Source organism: Bemisia tabaci, chromosome 4, assembly GCF_918797505.1.
Source record: "Bemisia tabaci chromosome 4, PGI_BMITA_v3".
Lineage (NCBI taxonomy): Eukaryota > Metazoa > Arthropoda > Insecta > Hemiptera > Aleyrodidae > Bemisia > Bemisia tabaci.
The window spans coordinates 48,600,415-48,618,860 of NC_092796.1; the positions used below are offsets into that span (position 1 = coordinate 48,600,415).

General features: G+C 41.5%; 1 protein-coding gene across 2 annotated transcripts in view; it reads right to left on the minus strand.

Moving 5' to 3' along the window:
* Positions 1-18,446, minus strand: part of SPR (Sex peptide receptor) — a 313,008-nt gene that overhangs the window by 228,484 nt on the left and 66,078 nt on the right. Inside the window, exon 2 of one of the 2 annotated variants that reach the window (XM_072299982.1) lies at positions 11,137-11,192. The exons of the other annotated variant lie outside the window; for it this stretch is intronic. The gene's annotated coding sequence lies outside the window, so the exon portion shown is untranslated. The remainder of the gene's footprint in view (positions 1-11,136; positions 11,193-18,446) is intronic. 2 annotated transcript variants of the gene reach the window in all.

The following is an 18,446-nucleotide window of genomic DNA, read 5'->3' on the forward strand; positions in this document are numbered from 1 at the left end:
AAAAATGACAAAAGTCCGAGAAAAACTCTCAAGGACTGTAATCGAGGCACAGGATTTTTTTAAGTCTCTCAGTAGATGCGCGGTTGAAATATAACCTTTCTAATTATAATTCTCGGAAAATACCGAGCATTAGTCGCGAAAGCCCATAAAAGCAATGGCAAAAACGAATGCTTTGCGATACGCATGGATGAATCTGCCGTTAAAACATTTGGAGAATGATCGGCAACAGGCTGTTCGCAACGAACACCTTATTAATCGATTCTTTATGGTAGATTCACAGGGGGAATATCGAAAATCGATCATTCACTCATCTTCACCGCGTGGAAGGCGAGGTGCACATGCAGCGAGTTTTCGTCTTTAACGAGGCATTTCGTTGCACGGTAAGCCTTCAGCAGAAGGTATCGCGACGGAGAGGGAAACACCGTTTATTGAAAAGGGATTTGCTCATTCCACTCTTCTGATCGGCTTAAAACGAGCGTTCCATCCAGTAAAGAGGCGGGAATGATCGATTTTCGATTTTGCCCATTTGAAGCTATGGTACAGAATCGATTATTACAGTGTCCGACGCGAGCACCCTGTTTATCGATACTTCTCCGAGTGTTTAAATGACAGATCGAGCGATACATCGCGCAAAGCACGCCACGCCACGCCAATGGTTCCGTCCAAACTGAACTTCTATTTTAAAGCATCGAATGCGCATAATTAAAAAGACAGTACCTCCTCCAATAGAAAAATTCCGTACTTTTTCAGTACCTCCATCTGACGAAATTAGAAAAATTTCAAAAATTTGAAATTGCGACAAAAATGACAGAAAATAAAAAAATTCCGGACCTTTTTGCGAAATTTCCGTACTTTTTCAGTACTTCCGGACCGACCTTAAAAAATCAGTAATATTTCCGGACTTGTAGACACCCTGTTCTTTCTTTCTTCCCTGTTTCGTTCTCCTTTATTTTCGGCAAACGGGGGGGGGGGGGGGGGGTGTTACGGTTGTTACACCCACCACGCCTCCCCCCCGGATCCGCCTATGGAAAGCACGGAGTTATACGGAGCCCAGGGCTTACAAGGAAATTGAGATAGGGCGTTATTCGTAAGAGGAGCGACGGTTTGAGAGGCAATATTCAAATAAAGAAATCCTCGGGCGGCTCATTGGCGGGCACGAGGGAGGAATGTGCTAAAAGCCCATCTGCTCGGCTCGCGCCTAAAAGATTATTCCGGCTAATTAATGAATGTTACTCGGGCACCGCGGGTGCGGGCTCCCAGAGAGCCGCCCGCTAAGTAGGTTAAGTGCGGTCCTTCCAAATTCGGACTCGGGATATTATCTTGGAGCATTGGCCAGACCTGCCCCAGCCCGCTCACCGACGCGCCAAACAGCCTGTCGCATGCCGTGTCGTCAGCGTCCCTCAGTCATCATGCCCCCCCCCCCCCCCCTCTCCCTCGTCATCCTTCGAATGATCATACCTGCTGTGTTTGGCACGGATGCCAAGTGAATTTCAACGCCCAAGAACTGGATTGCATTTTGCAAAAAGGAACCACTAGTATTGCAATGTTGCTAAGATTGTGCAACTTCTTTTGTCTTGGAGGAAAAACCCGATTATCCATTAATAGTTTCTATTTTACTCGCTAAAAACTGTAACTTTAAGACAAAAATTACCATCTAAATTTCATAGTTTTTCACGATTTCCGCAATTTTATTGCAAAAGATGAAGTTGCACAATCTTAGCATCATTGCAATGCTAGTGGTTCCTTTTTGCAAAATGCAATCCAACTAAGGACCGTGTACAAACTCATTCCTGAAAAAGCTCCTTTTTCAGGAGGCACTATGCATATCTGCCGTGCAGCCCAAAAACGCCGTAAACGTCATTTTATATTTTTTGAAAATAATTTATCATAGCAGAACAACTTGTTTAACTTGGGGCAATGTGTTTACGGAATTCTTTTGCAAATACTATCAAGAACTTAACCTGAATATTTGAGGTGCTCGGGTAAAACTGTTTTTATTTTATGGAGTGAAAAGTTCCAAAAAACGAGGGAAAATCTTGATGGATTTACGGCGTTCTTGCTAAGCACGGCAGTATCTATCAATATAAACAATAAATCAATAGTACAATACAATAACGTTAATAACGTAGCTAGAAGTTAATTTCAGAAGTTTTCGTTCCGTTAATCGTGTTCTACGTAAAATTCTGGTGAAGAATGGACCACTAGACAAGGTACGAATTTAAGCAATCTGATACATGTTTCTTAACCAGAATTTCACGTGGAACACGATTCACACTACGAAAATTACCGAAATCAACTTCTAACGAAGATATTAACGTTTTTATTTCGCACTGATTACGAGGAATTTGAACTGCTCGCTCACAAGAAACTCAAAGCTCTACGTGAGTCAAATCGCGCACTACAACGGTTTCAGCGAGCTTCTCAATCGAGCAATGTTCATTTTCCACCATGTGTTGTTTAAACTATTGGTAATTTGCTATAGCTGAGCCAAAGTGTCAAGATTGAAGTTGAAGATTTTTACATCGCAGAGACTGTCATGATAAACATTTAGCGCGCGATGTGAATCACGTAGAGCATTGAGTTTTCATGAGCGGGTGGTTTGAATTCACGCATCAAGAATCATTAAATATCTTCGTCAGGAGTTGATTTTGGTAATTTTCGTTGTGCGCATCGTGTTCTACGTGAAATTTCGGTTGAGAAACCTGTATCAGAATGCTGAAATTCGTACCTTGTCTAGTGGTCCATTATGTATTAGAGTCCTTAAATTCGTAACTTTCTCAATAGTCCATTTAATCAAAGTAGCGAACAAATAGAGAACTTTCCTATCTTTTCCGGGAGAAACGAGGCAACGTTGGATTGCTCATTTGGCGTCGAAACACAAAATGGACCTGTTAAGCCCCATTATTCGATGCCGTGATTATCATATACGCGAGTTCAAATAATCGCGCCAAACACAAAGCGGCTCGCGTCAAACTCATATCAGCGCCTGCAAGACTGTGGGGATACTTCACGCATTGCGCCAAACAGTGCGGTCGGCGCTCAGCCCATATTAGCGCCTACAAGACTGCATGAATACTTCTCGCATTGCACCAAACGCAATGCGAGAACTATTTGCGGTAACTACTGACTACGGGTATAGGTATTTTGCCGCTAGATGCATCACACTGTGAAGATGACTCAACACTCGACCAATAAGTTATAAAAGTGATTAGGTATCTCGATCATCTGCAATCTTGAAAATAACTCACACAGAGGCTAAACTCAAAATAAACTGCAAAATATACGACATAAAAAACCAAATTTTTTGTAACATTTACTAAAATAAAAAGACGAAAAACTTGAAAAAAGCAAGGTGGCATTTTTCTGTAAAAAAGATCAAGACAGGTTTTCTAACTCAGATATTTTAACAGTTTTTTTATGAGTTCCTCCTGTCATATTTACGAGTTATTTAACCACGGAATATATTCACGAACTGATTGCGATAAACGCACGGGCCGTTGGAGTTTTTTAGTCATCGTGCATAAAAAGTTCAGCTTAGAGCTGATATGTCATTACAGAGGGAAAAACCTCACACACACAAGCACAATTTTCCCCCAAGCCCAAAGAGATATACGCTGTTTGGAGCAACACTATAGTTACGTCCATTCTTGCCTTCCTGAATGGACGCAACTAGTGTTGCTCCAAACAGCGTATCGCTTTGGGGGAAAATTGTGCTTGTGTGTGAGCTTCTTCCCTCTGTAATGAGATATCAGCTGCTGAACTTTTTACGCACGTTGACTAAAAAACTCCGACATCCCATCTTACGGAAGATAGACCAAAAAAAATTCTCGGTGTTTTTACCGCAAGGTCCGTTGGTACCAATACCATCTCACTTTTTTTACCACTTATTGGTAATTTTACCAAGACAGACTGGTAAGCTTGCCTAAAAACCGGTATTTTTACTGTTTTTTCAGGTAAGAATACCACTTTTATTGGTTATCAATTCCCGGTAACTTCGCCATTTTATCTCAGTAATTCTACCACAGTCGATAAAAAATATTGACGTTTTTACCAAGGTCCAGTAAAATTACCGAGAAAGTTCAATAATTTTACTGCGATTTCTCGGTAAAATTACCAATTCCATAAATGGTAATTTTACCAGGAAAAATCTGGGATCAAATGGACTGAGTTAAGCAGAAAGGAACCAACCCACATTTTGGAAAAAATTGAGTTATGAGTGGTTTTGAACTCAACCACTGCTCTACTATCTATCACCAAAAATTCAAAATTTTTGTTGGAGCAAATTTTGCAGAAATTGAACTTGGAGTTTATCTTTTACATTGAGTCTTATCCGGGAGCCAAACTTTAAACCTCTTTTTCTCGGTTCGATCCCGATGTGGCTTGGTTCCTTTCTGTTTAACTCCGTCCAAATAGAACCCTGAATTCTTGGTAATTTTACCCTTTTCTTAGTAAATACACCGAGATTTTTTTTTCCGGTGTGATATCGTTTACGATTCGACGGGTTTCGAGGAGATATTCGGTGGCGGTTTGACTACTGCGGCGGGTCGGAGGTTGGCAACGAGACGGGACGTGGTCTCGGGGTCTTAATTTTGTTATCATTTCGAGTGTATTTGCACAAGAAGCCGCCGCAGGGGCCGCGGGGGGAGGGGGGAGGGGGCACAGGGACAGGGTCGGCGGACGCGGCTGAGTCGGGGATGAGCCGCCGAGGCCCCGGCCCCTCCGCTCGCCAAAGAGGAAGCTTAGCAACCACCTCGAGGGCAACCTCCGTCATATCTCTCACCCCCCCTCAAAGATCCCCCAAGCCCCCCCGCTCGGTGTGAATTCCCCCGCTCTGCAAATAAGATGCCTCCAGTCTCTGCTTTTCAGCCTCATTGCCAGCTTACGTCATCCTATCGAGGATTCTTAAACTGTCTCCGAAATAAGGGGGCAACAAAGGGGGTGACCCCTCCCCACTCTCCTCCCCCGGACAAAAACAGAGGGAGGAAGGAGATGGGTGAAGGAGGGGGAGAGAGGGAAAGAAGAAAGGGAGTAAATGTAACATACCTATCTAAAAATTTACTACAGTGTGGTTTTATGACATGACCGAGTCACCATGCCTCCAAGGACAACTTGCAATGGATTGAATGAAACACAAAAATATCAGTTAGATGGATGGATCCAGGGGTGCAAAATGTCATGAAACTCAATAAAACGAAATTTAACGAAATTTTTCAAAATTTTCGCAATGGACTCACTATGCGCAATGAAATCTTAATTTTGAAATATTCAAACAAAAACATGATTCTTAAAATTCATAGGCAGATCGAGACAACTCGAATGGTGGGGGGGGGGGGGGGGGGCAAAAGAGATCTGAAGGGCGTCAGGAAAGTCCAGGCCTCTCCCAGAAAATTGTTGAATTGCGCATCTAAATGCATCTAATATGCAGTTTAAGTACATGTCGTCATGAGTAATTACCAAATGCACGTGCCTTTCTATTTTCTTTCCTCCGCGTTTCTTTCCTCTTTCTTCCTCATTTTTCGGGCGAACGAGAGGGGCATGCGCCCCGTAGGCGCCCCCCCCCCTTCCTAGATCCACCTACGGTCAAATTTCGAAATTCCTTATCGAATTCTCGGATAATTGTTGCGAGTCCCATACGTGGTTCCTGAAAAATCGTCGATCGCTTTCAGGAATATAAAATTCCATGAAATTTCATTTTACTTCTCTGGGATAAATAGCAATAAACGAGCAGAGCTTTGGATAAATAGGGATGCGTATCGACTCGGTTGAGACAAAAGCGCTCATTTGTCGAGTGAACAATAACTCTGGCGTTGGTAAATCTGGCATGGCGCACAACGGGTCGAATCAATCAGAGAGTTGGGACACAACATGTTCGACTAAAACCGCAAATTTTGTTGTTTAATTTGTCAGATTTCAAATTTTGAGGGGTGCTACAAGCAGAAAATTTGACAAGAAAACCAATGGAACCAATTCTAAAACCTCAGAGTTTTGTTTAAACGGAGTAATAAGCTTTTAACGTTTCCAAATTATGTCCGATCTCTCCCGTTGAGTCTAGAGTACCTGTATAGCGAGAGTATGGACAGATGTGACACTCCGAAAATCCATCAGGCCTTCACCGATGCTTCTGCGAATAAAATTAGGGCCCAGAAATGCAGCCAACCTATGAATTTCAATTATCCAGAACGATTTACTAATACTATTGTTACGAACCGTCGTTTATAAAGCACATATTAGACTCAGTTTTTGCATAAATTTACTCATTTTTGCGGAAGAACGCTCATTTCTGTACATTCTTGGCCATCTTGGTTAGAATTGGAATTTGCAGACTCTGCAGATTGACAGTGAAATTGTGTGTGTTAGAAGTTGGTTAGAGGGATAGCTGCACTTTTGGGCCCTAAGACCTCCATGAGGCGATCTGTCCATACTCTCGCTATACAGGTTCTCTAGTTGAGTCGATCCACTGTGTGGCGGCTGGCGAGGGCGGACTGCGGTAGGCGGCCGGGGAGAAGCTACACCTTGATTAACGTTAATGCGAAGGCATGGGGCAAGGGCGGGGCGCGGGGGCGCGGGAGGGCGCCCCGACAGAGCGCCCATATTACATTGTCTCGGCAAATATTTGCGTTCAATTTGCAAGCGAAAACATTTTAAAATGAAATTAGATCGCGGAACATCACCGCTGCGAGTGTCGCGTAGCGGCAATTTCCACGGTGGAGCCGCGGAGCCGCACCCGCGCGCGCCGGGGGCGTGGGTGTTGCATGTATCGCATTTTGAAGGCGCATACATCGCATCGGTGAGGACAACTCTCGCTCGAGATTTCGGATTCGTTTCCGATAACTCGTTCCATCCCTATCTTCTTATGTTTAAAGTAAAGGTCGGTTTTCACGAAATGGAGGTCAAACCGTCTGTCCGATCTTCCCTACAATTTGCATAGTGTTTGATTGTGTTTCATGATGTGTTTGATGTGTTTTTCGTGTTTGATGTGTTTGTAGTGTTTGATTGTGTTTCATGATGTGTTTGATGAGTTTGATGTGTTTTGTTTGTTGTGTTAGGGTGTGTTTGATTGGGTTTTATAATGCGTTTGATGTGTTTGTTTATGAACTAAGGTATCTTGTGGGGTATTGTATCATAGCCTTATGGCTCCATACACAGAATAAAATATTATTTATTTATTTCAATATTTTTCTCCGGCCTTCCATACCAAATTTCCCTCCAGATGTATTCTGGAAGTAAGTAGATACGTTTGGTTTCAAGATCATTCCCTCCGAGGAAAAAGACGAACAATTATATGGCAAGCTAGGATTTTACTCTTAGAAATGTTTCATACGTATATTCTTACCGTCATCATTTTGAAAACTCTGTAATTAAATACTTTTGCAAATTTTGAAAGCAATCGTAGTCTCTCTTACGAAAAGACGTAAATACATCTCAATATTACCAAATTTCCCTCCGCAAAATGGACATTAACCAGGAGAATCTTGTGAATTTCTAACTGAAATTTCACTGATTTTTTCTCAGATTCCAAGCAAAAATCAGAAAAATTTTCGATAAAGATTACTCAGGTACATTTTTGTGAAATAAATCAATTCTTTGAGTCAATTTGACAACCTTGGAATGTAGTAACGTTCTTTCGTTCGGGAGACGACAATATGTCCATTCAAGGGCTGGAAACCATTAAAGTAGCCGTAATACAACACACAATTTTACAGTGAATCTTTTTCTACACAATTGACGCACTACTTTGTCACATTTCAGCAAAAACAGCAGGATTCAAATCTGACTTAGAATTGTCGACCATATCGACGGTGAAACTGCCAAACCACGTATCTCGTTTGCGGTGTTTAAAAATCTACGCTCACATTTTATTTTTTTGAAGTAGACCAAATCAATATCATTCCTTGAAATTTTCACAGAACTTTCTCCGCACAAAGAGGAAAAATCACAGAAATTTTCAAGACTGGACGTTAAGTAGTTTTTCATTTAAAAAATAAAGTATGACAGGAAGTCTGCGACGTCGCATCGCAAACCGAGATACGTGGTTTGGTAGTTTCACCGTCGATATGCTTCAGGCGTTTGAAAAAATGTCTACGATTTGACCTATTCCCTTCGACTTACAGGAACTCACACGAGTGAATCTAATCATCATAAAAATGATGATATAATATGTGTATCCATTTCCGGTGTAGGGGACGAGGGAAAATAAACGGATAAGAAACGGCATGACCTTTGGCGTTCAATTTCAATGATGGTTTTGCTTAAGGACTCAACGTTTAGGTGGAGGAATTGGAACGGGCTCTCGGGGGGGGGGGGGGGCGCGCTGGGGGTTCTCGGTCTGAAGAAAAGTAATCCTGGGTGAGTGTTGGGCCGGAACCGGAAGGGGATAACTGGCGAAGAGCGAAATGAAAAAGGGAATTACGGAGGGGGTGGGGGCGGGTTGTCGCGAGTAATCAGAAACTGGAACCCATAATTTAAAACAAACTCGCCAACGCCGGCGTCGGATTTCAGCCATTCTCCCGATTCCCCGTTCGGGACCCCCGCGGAACGCCCGCAGCTCGGCAACGGAACGCTCGCAGGAATGGAGCGACTAAAAGTGCGGTCCAGTTTTGCACAAAGACCCGGGACGTTGCCTCTTTTGCTCCCGCGGGTTTATCCCGGGGTGCGTCGTGAATGGAATTACTGGGGTTCGTCCGTTTCGAGGGGTGTCGAGTCAAAGGGGCATCTGCGGGCTGATTATTGAAATGGATAGACACAGCGAGAAACAAATAAGGCGAGAGAAAAAACGCACCGAGAAAAAGCTATGGAACATAAACCAATTAGTGGTTAATATGGACACCACTAATATTAGTGCAGACAACATATGGACTGAGTTAAGCAGAAATGAACCAACCCACATTTTGGAAAAAATTGAGTTATGAGTGGTTTTGAACTCAACCACTGCTCTACTATCTATCGCCAAAAATTCAAAGTTTTTGTTGGAGCAAATTTTGCAGAAATTGAACTTGAAGTTTAACTTTTACATTGAGTCTTATGCAGGAGCTAAACTTTAAGCCTCTTTTTCTCGGTTCGATCCCGATGTGACTTGGTTCCTTTCTGTTTAACTCCGTCCATATAATAATAGCGCATATCGACGGTGTAAGTCAGCAACCACATAACTCGGTTTGCGACGTCGCAGACTTCCTGTCATACTTAATTTTTCAAACGGAAAACTACTCAACGGCAATTCTTTAAAACTGCCGTGATTTTTCTTCCCTGTGCGAAGAAAATTCTGCAAAAATTTCAAGAAATGATGTCAATTTGTTCTCCTTTAAAAAAATAACATAGAGGTGGAGATTCTCAGACATCGCAAATGAGATATGATTACTCACATACACCATCGATATACCTTAGTATGGTTCACAGACCGAGAATCATTAGTTCATTTACGACTAGTGGTTTTCCGTACGAAGCACTACTAGGTTTATAAAGCCATAGATATTCCTCCGTGCGGAACGTCCCTATGGACTACAATAGGCAATTTATACATACTAAGGAAGAAAATGATAGCCTAATTATGGGGTCCATCGTGGTTTACCCGTAGTTTGTGTATTACTTGCCTCCTTAGTCTATTGTAACCATCCGGGAATAGAATCGCTCCACTTGGACCGCGTTAGGCAGAAATGAATCAAGCCACATCAGCTTTTGCCAAGTTTAACTGGGCAATTTAAATTTTTACATGAAATGTAATACTGGACGCAATACTATAATACCACACTAACAGACCGAGGAATGTGATCAAGTGTTGCATACCTTAAATTCGCTCGGAGATCAACGCTATTAAGCGCTCAGTCGATAGGTAGCGCTTTTCGATTTTGACCTGCCTATGGAATACTAGTGACAATGCGTTCAAATGGTGCACCGACTCAACAATCAATTCTTTCACAAATTGTAATTATAAGACACTTGGAACGTACAATCTAGAAAATCGTGTACATTTTTACTCTTTGGATTCTCATATGAGATTGTTCTGCAATGCAATCAAGAACAAATATGCATGGCATCTCTAAAAGTGGAATATTTTATCCGAGAAAGTTTGACAACCTTCAAATGTTCATATACTTCGTTCCGCCTCAGTACATTGCGTCGGAAACAACTTTTGGCTCCAAAATCGATTGGTCACTGGAGATTCATTTGAAAGCGAGGGAAGGAGGGTAATTAGTGGTCGTTTTGTATTCTCTCGTTAAATAAAAACTTTTTGTGATCAATTGGAATGGAAAGGGGATTTAATTAACCGGGCCCATTCAATGAGTTTAAAAAGGATGTTCAAAAAGGACGATAATGCGCCGCGTAATATGAATTACACATGTCTCTCTCGATTTCTGCCTAATACCTGTGTACGAATATATTGGCTACATTTGAATGTGTTATTTAAGACAGTGTCCTACTTTTATACTTCTTTAGGGGCGTATTCATAGTCGCTCCTTAAACAGCTCCTTATTCTTTGGTTTACTTTGCGACTAAGGGATGTTGAAGGAGGGTCCCAAAATAGCGTTATAAAATGACAATTTTTGACAAACTCGAGTATTACTCGGCAGTGTAACTGTGGAAATGGATCCAAGGGATTTCAATGATTTGCCACTTCAAGAAGTACAAATTATGGAGGGAAAAATATTCGATTTCGAAAAACTTTAGGAGGCGCGCACATGCCTAAAAATGTACACAACTTGTAGAATATTTTCTTTTGTATTTTGTAGTTTTTGTAGTGGTAAATCATTGCAATTCCCACTTCCAAATTATATATTAATAAATTTTACTCAAGGCTTGCAGGATTGTCCTTTTTAAGATGCTGTGCTCAGGACCTCTTTCAGCTTAGCTTCATCACAATGTGAACCATATGCGGCTTCTTCCTAGGGCCGGAGCTATTACAGGAACGGGTATGACGGTCCTAAGTCTCCTTGTAAAGTTCCATCGAGAAAGGAAGCTTAGAACGACGATTCTTCCGGATAATTTCTTCACGTAACCAATTGATGTGCAGACCCTCATTGCGAAAGGTATTTGCGGGTGAATACAGTTCATTTAATAGCAATTATCTCTTAAAACTCTTTCGATACATGCTTATGATTATTAGCGCCTGAAAAAGCACATCGACAATGGAGCAGTACTTACATAAAAATATTTTATCGTGTCAAAGAAAAGGCCTGCAGTTGAAATGGCGTACATACCTGAAACAGAAAAATAAGATGAGGGAAATTAGATTTCGTTAAAAATTGGTGATGAATAACGAGAGCTCAAAACAGTAAAAACAAAATAAATTTATATAAAATGATAAGGTGAGTTCCACGAGATTTTTCAATGTGAATCACGGGGACGAAGGATTTGCTTTTTTTAGCTGCTGTCGTTTACTCGCGTAGTTCGGGAGAGAACCTACGCTGGGGTCACTTGATTAGTAGGCACAATGTACATGTGGATAACACTGTCACCGTGATATGCTAAGTTCCTTTTCAATTTCATATTAAAATCACTTTAATATTGAGCTATCTTGCTTTTTCATAATTCTAGAAATATTTGTGAAACATGTACATGGAAAACGGACCGCGGTTTAACGAACCAATAAGTTCAGTAAAGGTACTTTCCAATTTTGAGGTCTGAGCACTGACCGTGCAAACAGACCTCTGAGTTGACGGCAGTGGCGAGGCATGAATGATCGATTATCGATATGTACCCATTAGAAGCTGTGGTAAGGAATCGATTAATGATATGTTAGTTGCGGATGCCCTACTTATCGATCCTTTTCCATAAGTTTAAATGGCTGATTAATCGATACACCGCGAAGCACGCCACGCCACTGTTGACGACGTCAAATAGCGGCTGATTATTGAAATGGGACGTCCATCGAAATGACGGTATAAATAAGGATAGTTTTTCACAAAATGAGGGAGTGTCAACTCCCTGGAGGGCCCTAGGAGGATAGGAAACTGTGACGGTTAAATATCGCAGAGCGCCAGAGAGCGTCGTGAAAGCGGATTTAATGCGTGGATTTTGAAAGCCTCGGCAACTTTCACATCGATTGATTTTCGGTTTTAGGTACACGCGAATTCAATAATATGGCTCGAGGTTTTGGCTTCAACTGCGGTGGATCGAACTCGGAAGAACGGGTTGAGGCATTTACTGCGCTCGCAACGTACCACAGTCAACGTGACGTACGTGACATACGTGACGCACATGGAAAACGGAGAGGAAAACAGGGTGCGCTCAAAACACATTTCATCGACGTTGGTCGGCGCCGCTGCCAAAACGAGAACATTTCCACATCAATATAAATGCTTTTGAACGAGTTTGAATAATTAAATCTTACGAATCAAATCCCAGGGCGATTCAGAAGTAGTTTAAACCAAACATTAAACCAGAAGTAGTTTAAATCATAAGAGTGACAAGTAACGCATGACGCCTAAAGCGCGAACCACTACAAAGGATTTGATCGCAAAGCAGCCAGATGCCAGGAGGCGTACCCCCCGGGTTCATTCGAATTTGATCCAGCAATGTTTCAACTTGTCAATAATTAGATATCTTCTAAAAATTTTGAGTGAGGGATGATAATCAAGAAAAAGCTTTATTTTGGCCCAAAAAATTGCCACTTGATATCATAAACATCATTACAAATGAAAATCTCGATACAAAATATCGGAAATCTATCCACTTTATCGTGAGACAGATACTGAAGCCTGGCATGAAATCAATCGCAATCTGGCAAGGAACCACGCTTTCAGGCGATTTTGTAAAGTTACGTGTGTGCACAAAATAAATTGGTCATTCTTGTTTCCTAAAATTTAACAAGCCTATTTCCTGATGAGCATTGAGCTCCATAATGATGCTTCTATTATAGAGTGGATTCAAAAGTTGACATTCTCGGTTTTAACGCATGATTCCAACACTAAACGAGTGGAATAAAATATCGAATACAGGCGAAACGGGAAACTTTTACAGAAGGGCGACACACTTGCGCCTCGGCGATTATCCGTAAAATGGCTTTGGTTCATAATCTCTCTTATGACTCTACATAATTGACCATATTCGACTTAGAGGACAACTTTAGGCTCAAAACTTTCTTAAAAGACCCAGCTGCATTACTGTCACTGCAATGCGTTAAGTAAGAAGTTTCAATGGTAGTGTAACTGTATCAGCAGCGTCTCGCGAGAACTGTTACAGTCACGAAGGAAACAATCCTAGCAGTAATTATTAAAACCGAGGAAGAGTTTTTAATCTCGACCAGAAAGTCTCGCAGGAAGAGTAACTTTTATTTGAGAATTCGAGATATACTCGGATTTAAATCACTGGAATGTCGATCAGAGGTGTCAGAAAATTTTGGAAAACAATTTTAAAAACAATCTGAAGATCTTTCAAGTGTCTCGAAGGGAGCAAATTAAAAGTTCTTGGGAGGATTCAGAATTATACAAATATGTCTCGCGGAGAAAAAAATTGTGGTTATAATTACCATATTGGTGGTGTTCAATATGAACTCCTAATTAGTAGTTGCCATAACCAATAATAGAGATATTTTTACCATTAAATGGTAATTTTACTACCGCACACTTGTAAAATTACAATTGCTCCAATAAAAATAGCACTATTATTGGTTATGACCACCACTAATTAAGAACACATATTAAACACCACTAATATGGTAATTATAACCATTTTCTCAGTGATACAATTTAGACTGTGTCCCATAATTTGGCAGTTTTGCCGGATGGTCATGCCGATCTGCCTCTTCGAAACACGCATGACTGGACGAAAAAAGTTGATGTATGCCCCTCTTTCTCTAAGAAATGAGCGCACCCCCCCCCCCCTTTAAAAGCTGTAACTTGGGGAAGACAAAAGCACTAGGGATGAAATTGAGAAGAATAAAAATAATCACCTAATATGAAAATTTAGATTTTTAAGGGGCAATTTTTAGGGGCCACGTTGGCGCAGATCCTTCATTTTTTAGGCGCCATGGCCAATTTTGGCGCGTTGGCGCCTGTGAGTTTCGAACACTGACTGTCATTCAGTTACATTATTTTGTCTGGGAAACGACAAATTCATGGCACAGGAAGACAACACGGGCGAGGACTCGCACACCGTCCTGCCGCCCGCGCGGCCGCGCTGCTATAAATATTGAGCGAGAAGCCACTTTTTCACTGAAGAAACACGGCGCAAAGTTCGGCGCGCGAGATCAATCACGCGACAGAATCGCACTGTCAAATACAATGATCTCAAACCTATCCGTTCGGTGACGCAAATCACTATTTCAATAGCAGAAAGGTTTGGTGTCATTGCATTCGATCGTGCGACGCGCGGTTGAATCCACTTGTCAACCTTTCGGTCGCGCGCTGTCTGTGGAGCCGTGGCTTGACTTTCGGCTTCTAGCAACGACGCGACCAACGCTTTTCCGTTTCGCTTTCTATGTCCTAGCGAATAAGTCATGGCGTCTTTTCGTTTCTTCCCGCCGCCAGCAATTTGCATGAGCTTGGCAATGGGAAACTGTATCATGCCGACCCACTTTCGAACAGCTCGACAGAATTGCAGGTTTTCCACATCCTCACGGGGCTCGAATATTAAGGAGATTTTAGCATCTTTAATTTCATGGAGTCGACTCGACGGGCCTACATATTTTTCCAGCGTTTTTACAAACAACTCCTACCGAATCTTGAAAATTGATGGTGTTTTCGTAGAAGGGGTCAGACTAGTTTACGGGGCAAAATAAATCACTCTGAAGTTAACATGAATTATTTTGACGTCAGCCTGATGTGACTGTGATCAATGTAAAGTCAGAGCGCCTAGGCTGAAATGTATCAAGTTTATGGGAAATGTATCGGATCGAATTTTGGAAAACGACGAATTTTTATGAACTCAACTAGTCGTGAAGTCTCCCGCAAAAGAAATCCTGGTAAAAATTTGCGATAGGAACTGCGTTTCAAAATACCATAGGAGTTCTTAAAGCCGACTAAAGAAGGCTATTGAAAATCATATAGCTGGCTGTAGAAAGCGGAGCAAATCATATAGCCGGGCTATACGAAGCTATAAAAAGGTATACAGTCGGGCTATAGTTCCTGTCGCACTTTATCGTCATTGGCTATAAAGTCTATAGAAATTGTGTGAAAATGCACGTGCTTTGGAAATACGGATTGATACGGTTTGATAAAAAAATAAAAAAATAAGTTTGATACGGTACTACCTTAATATTGACAAAAGACACATTATATTTTCCTTTAAAACAATTTTTTATTCATCAATTAAAATGAGAATAATCCATACAGAGTGTGCAAACATTTCAAAATCATGAGTTGAAAAACGCTGACTCCGCGAGACTAAATATTAGAGCGTAACCTAAAGCGGAGCGGCGACGCACTGGTGCCTACAAACCTAATCGGGATACTTCACGCATTGCGCAATGCGTGAAGTATCCCTGTTGGGTTTGTAGGCGCCAATGCGCGTTTCTCTGCCCGCCCGCCGCGCCGGAGCGTGCCACGGCGTCTGAAGCAACTATTTCACACCAGATGTATTGCACAGTATCATAAGAAATTGAAGGCGCTCCAACATATTAAGCATGGCAGGCATGCTTCAAAAGTATGGAGCTTTCCTCGCAAAATAAATCAAGATAGCACGGCACAAAAAGAGAGCGGTAGTCGAAAAACTAACTAAGTCCTAGTATCCGTATTTCGTAACGTTTAGCATAAAATTTATCGTCTGGCTGTTGCTTAATCGCCATCGGCTAGAAAAGGCTAAAAGAAATTGTACAGCCGGCTACAGAAGCTATGGGAAATCTTACAGTCGGCTTTAGGTCTATGGTATTTTGGAACACAGATTCTACTGCCAATTTTTACCAGGGAAGCCCGGAAGCTAGGTTAAGAGAAAAAATTTGGACAGTTCAAACTAGTTGTTGGGCTTTGTCCTTTAAGTAAGGTTGAGTCTTATGGAAGAATAAACGTCAAACTTTTTGTTCTTCGTTCGAATTCTATACAACTTGGTGCGTTTCTATTGAACTTGGCTCACATGGAATTATGGACTGCTTGATGAAATAATTAAGTCAGCCTTCTTCTGAATTAAGAAGAAAAAAAAACAGGAATATTTTCCACTATTCTTCGGTGAGTGATTGAATTTTCAAATGAAAGCTTGCGATGATACTTGCCGATGACATTTTTAGGAAAAGTCTCTGCCACCCACTATACATGTCTAGCTGCCCTGCTAGAGGAGTATCCGAAGTGATAGAGAGGCGAGGGATGGTTGGAGGTAAAGCTGGATGCAGAAGCTCAGACAAAGTTTTGGAGACCCATCAGTGGCGAGGCGCGAATGATCGATTATCGATATTTCCCCACTTGAAGTTACTGTAAAGAATCGATTATTAAAGTGTTCGTTGCAAACATCCTGATTATCGATCCTTCTCTATAGGTTTAAAAGGCCGATCAAACGATAAATCGCAAAGTGCGCCATGCGACTGAGCGCCATCCTTTCCATCAGAGACTTGGATTAGCACTCAAGACAAGTTGGTGCCGACCCGTGACTTCATGAGTGTCACCTCAATTACGTCCTGTTCGGTATCACTGTCCTCGCACCTCGAGCCTCGGGGGCCATCACCTCTACTTCCTCCTTCTTGTTTTCCGTGGAAGACTAGACAGACTTGGGCGGAGAACGCAGGAAACGAGCTCAAAATTAATTTTGATAGCATATTGTGAGACCAAAAAATTCGTTTCGACACGGACATCTTAAAAAACGGTACTTGATAATTTACATCGTCGGTAAAAATCGTTAACATTGTGTCGTATCAATAAAACAGTGAGTAAATTAGGCTATATTTCTACTTCTTGCGAGCTACTAATTCCCAGCAGCTTAAACTGTAGAGGACCTTTAAAAATGAAGAATGCTTCTCTCATTCGTGGTATTTTTATCATAATAGGTAAATAAATGTTTCCTTTTTGGTGTCCTAAAAAAACCGAATTATCTCAAAACATGCAACAAAAGGGTTGACACTTGATTTGATTTATAAATACTTAGGGATTCTCCTGAATGCGTAATTTCATTCAAAAGTATGAAGATCTGGAAACTCTGACAATAATGACTGGTGACGTCGACTGTTGAAGTCACTACTAAATAAACAACAAGCAGCCACTAAGACTTCATGATGCAAACAGCCAGAAGCAACTATATCAGCTCCTGAGTCACCCCCTTTGCCTTTTCATGTTTTTAAAGGCGATCTGCCCGAATTAAGAGCGGCATGCGACATGATGGGAGATTCGCTGCACTGCAGTCACATTTAAATGCGTATAGATGAGTGAACTTATACAAGTTAACAAGAGGTGATGTTTACGAGAGACATCGAAGCGAAACGAAGTCTCTTGATTCTGAAGGCAAGAATGGATCTTTATCGTCTATTGACGCTCCGGAGGAGGGCGGTGTTTGGTGGTTCTAGGATTCCGTATCTTTGAATGGAGTCCTAAACCCGGAACGACGACCTAAATAATAATAGGAGGCAGGCTGGCTGGCAAGGGCCAAATTAATTCTTAAGAGACCGATGCTGTGAGGACCGACTAAATTAATAACGGAAGAAGCTTCTGAAATCGTAAAATGCGGATAGGCGCGGATAATGGGCGAGGAATAAAAGACGACTTTTCTTCCGAAGGAGCTTGCTGGAGCCGGGCGCAGTATAACTGCAATTCCCATTCAGCTGCTCCTCTATCAACAAATTCTTGACTTTCCCCCGTGAATTAGTGGAGGAGGCCCGGAAAATAGCCAGCGCGTGTCACTCATTCGGGGTTGCAAGTTCACCGAAATTTCCTCACTTTCCGGTCCCTCATTGAATGGAGTTCTCACACTCCGATAAAATTATATGTATACTGTGTAAGCTCACATCACAGAAAAAAAGGGATGCTGATTTAACATTCTGGATGTAAAAAGTGTGTGTTGCAACTCACAAAACGTTGAATTAACCGCTACAGCAGTTACTTTAGCAATGTCAATAAGTAAAACTAATTGCTGTTGCACTTAATTCAGCGTTTTGTGAGTTGTCGCACAATTTTTTTACATCCAGAATGTTAAATCAGCATTCTTTTTTTCCTGTGACAGGTTATTTTATAACTCCCGGTCGGAGACAGACTAGCTCAAGACCTTAACTGATTGTTAGAGAGAAAAATGCCTAATTCTTCCATACAGAGTTTCTCCTATAATTCCTACTTGTGAGAAGTTAAAAGACTGACAATGAAATCATACATTTATTTTTGAAATTTCGGATGAAATGTTGGTTATTTTTATCTCAAGGCACATCGACGGTGTAAGTCGGCAATCACATAACTCAGTTTGCGACGTCGCAGACTTCCTATCATACTTTATTTTTCAAACGGAAAACTACTCAACGGCAATTCTTTAAAACTGCCATGATTTTTCCTCTCTGTGCGAAGAAAATTCTGCAAAAACTTCAAGGAATTATGACATTTGTTCTCCTT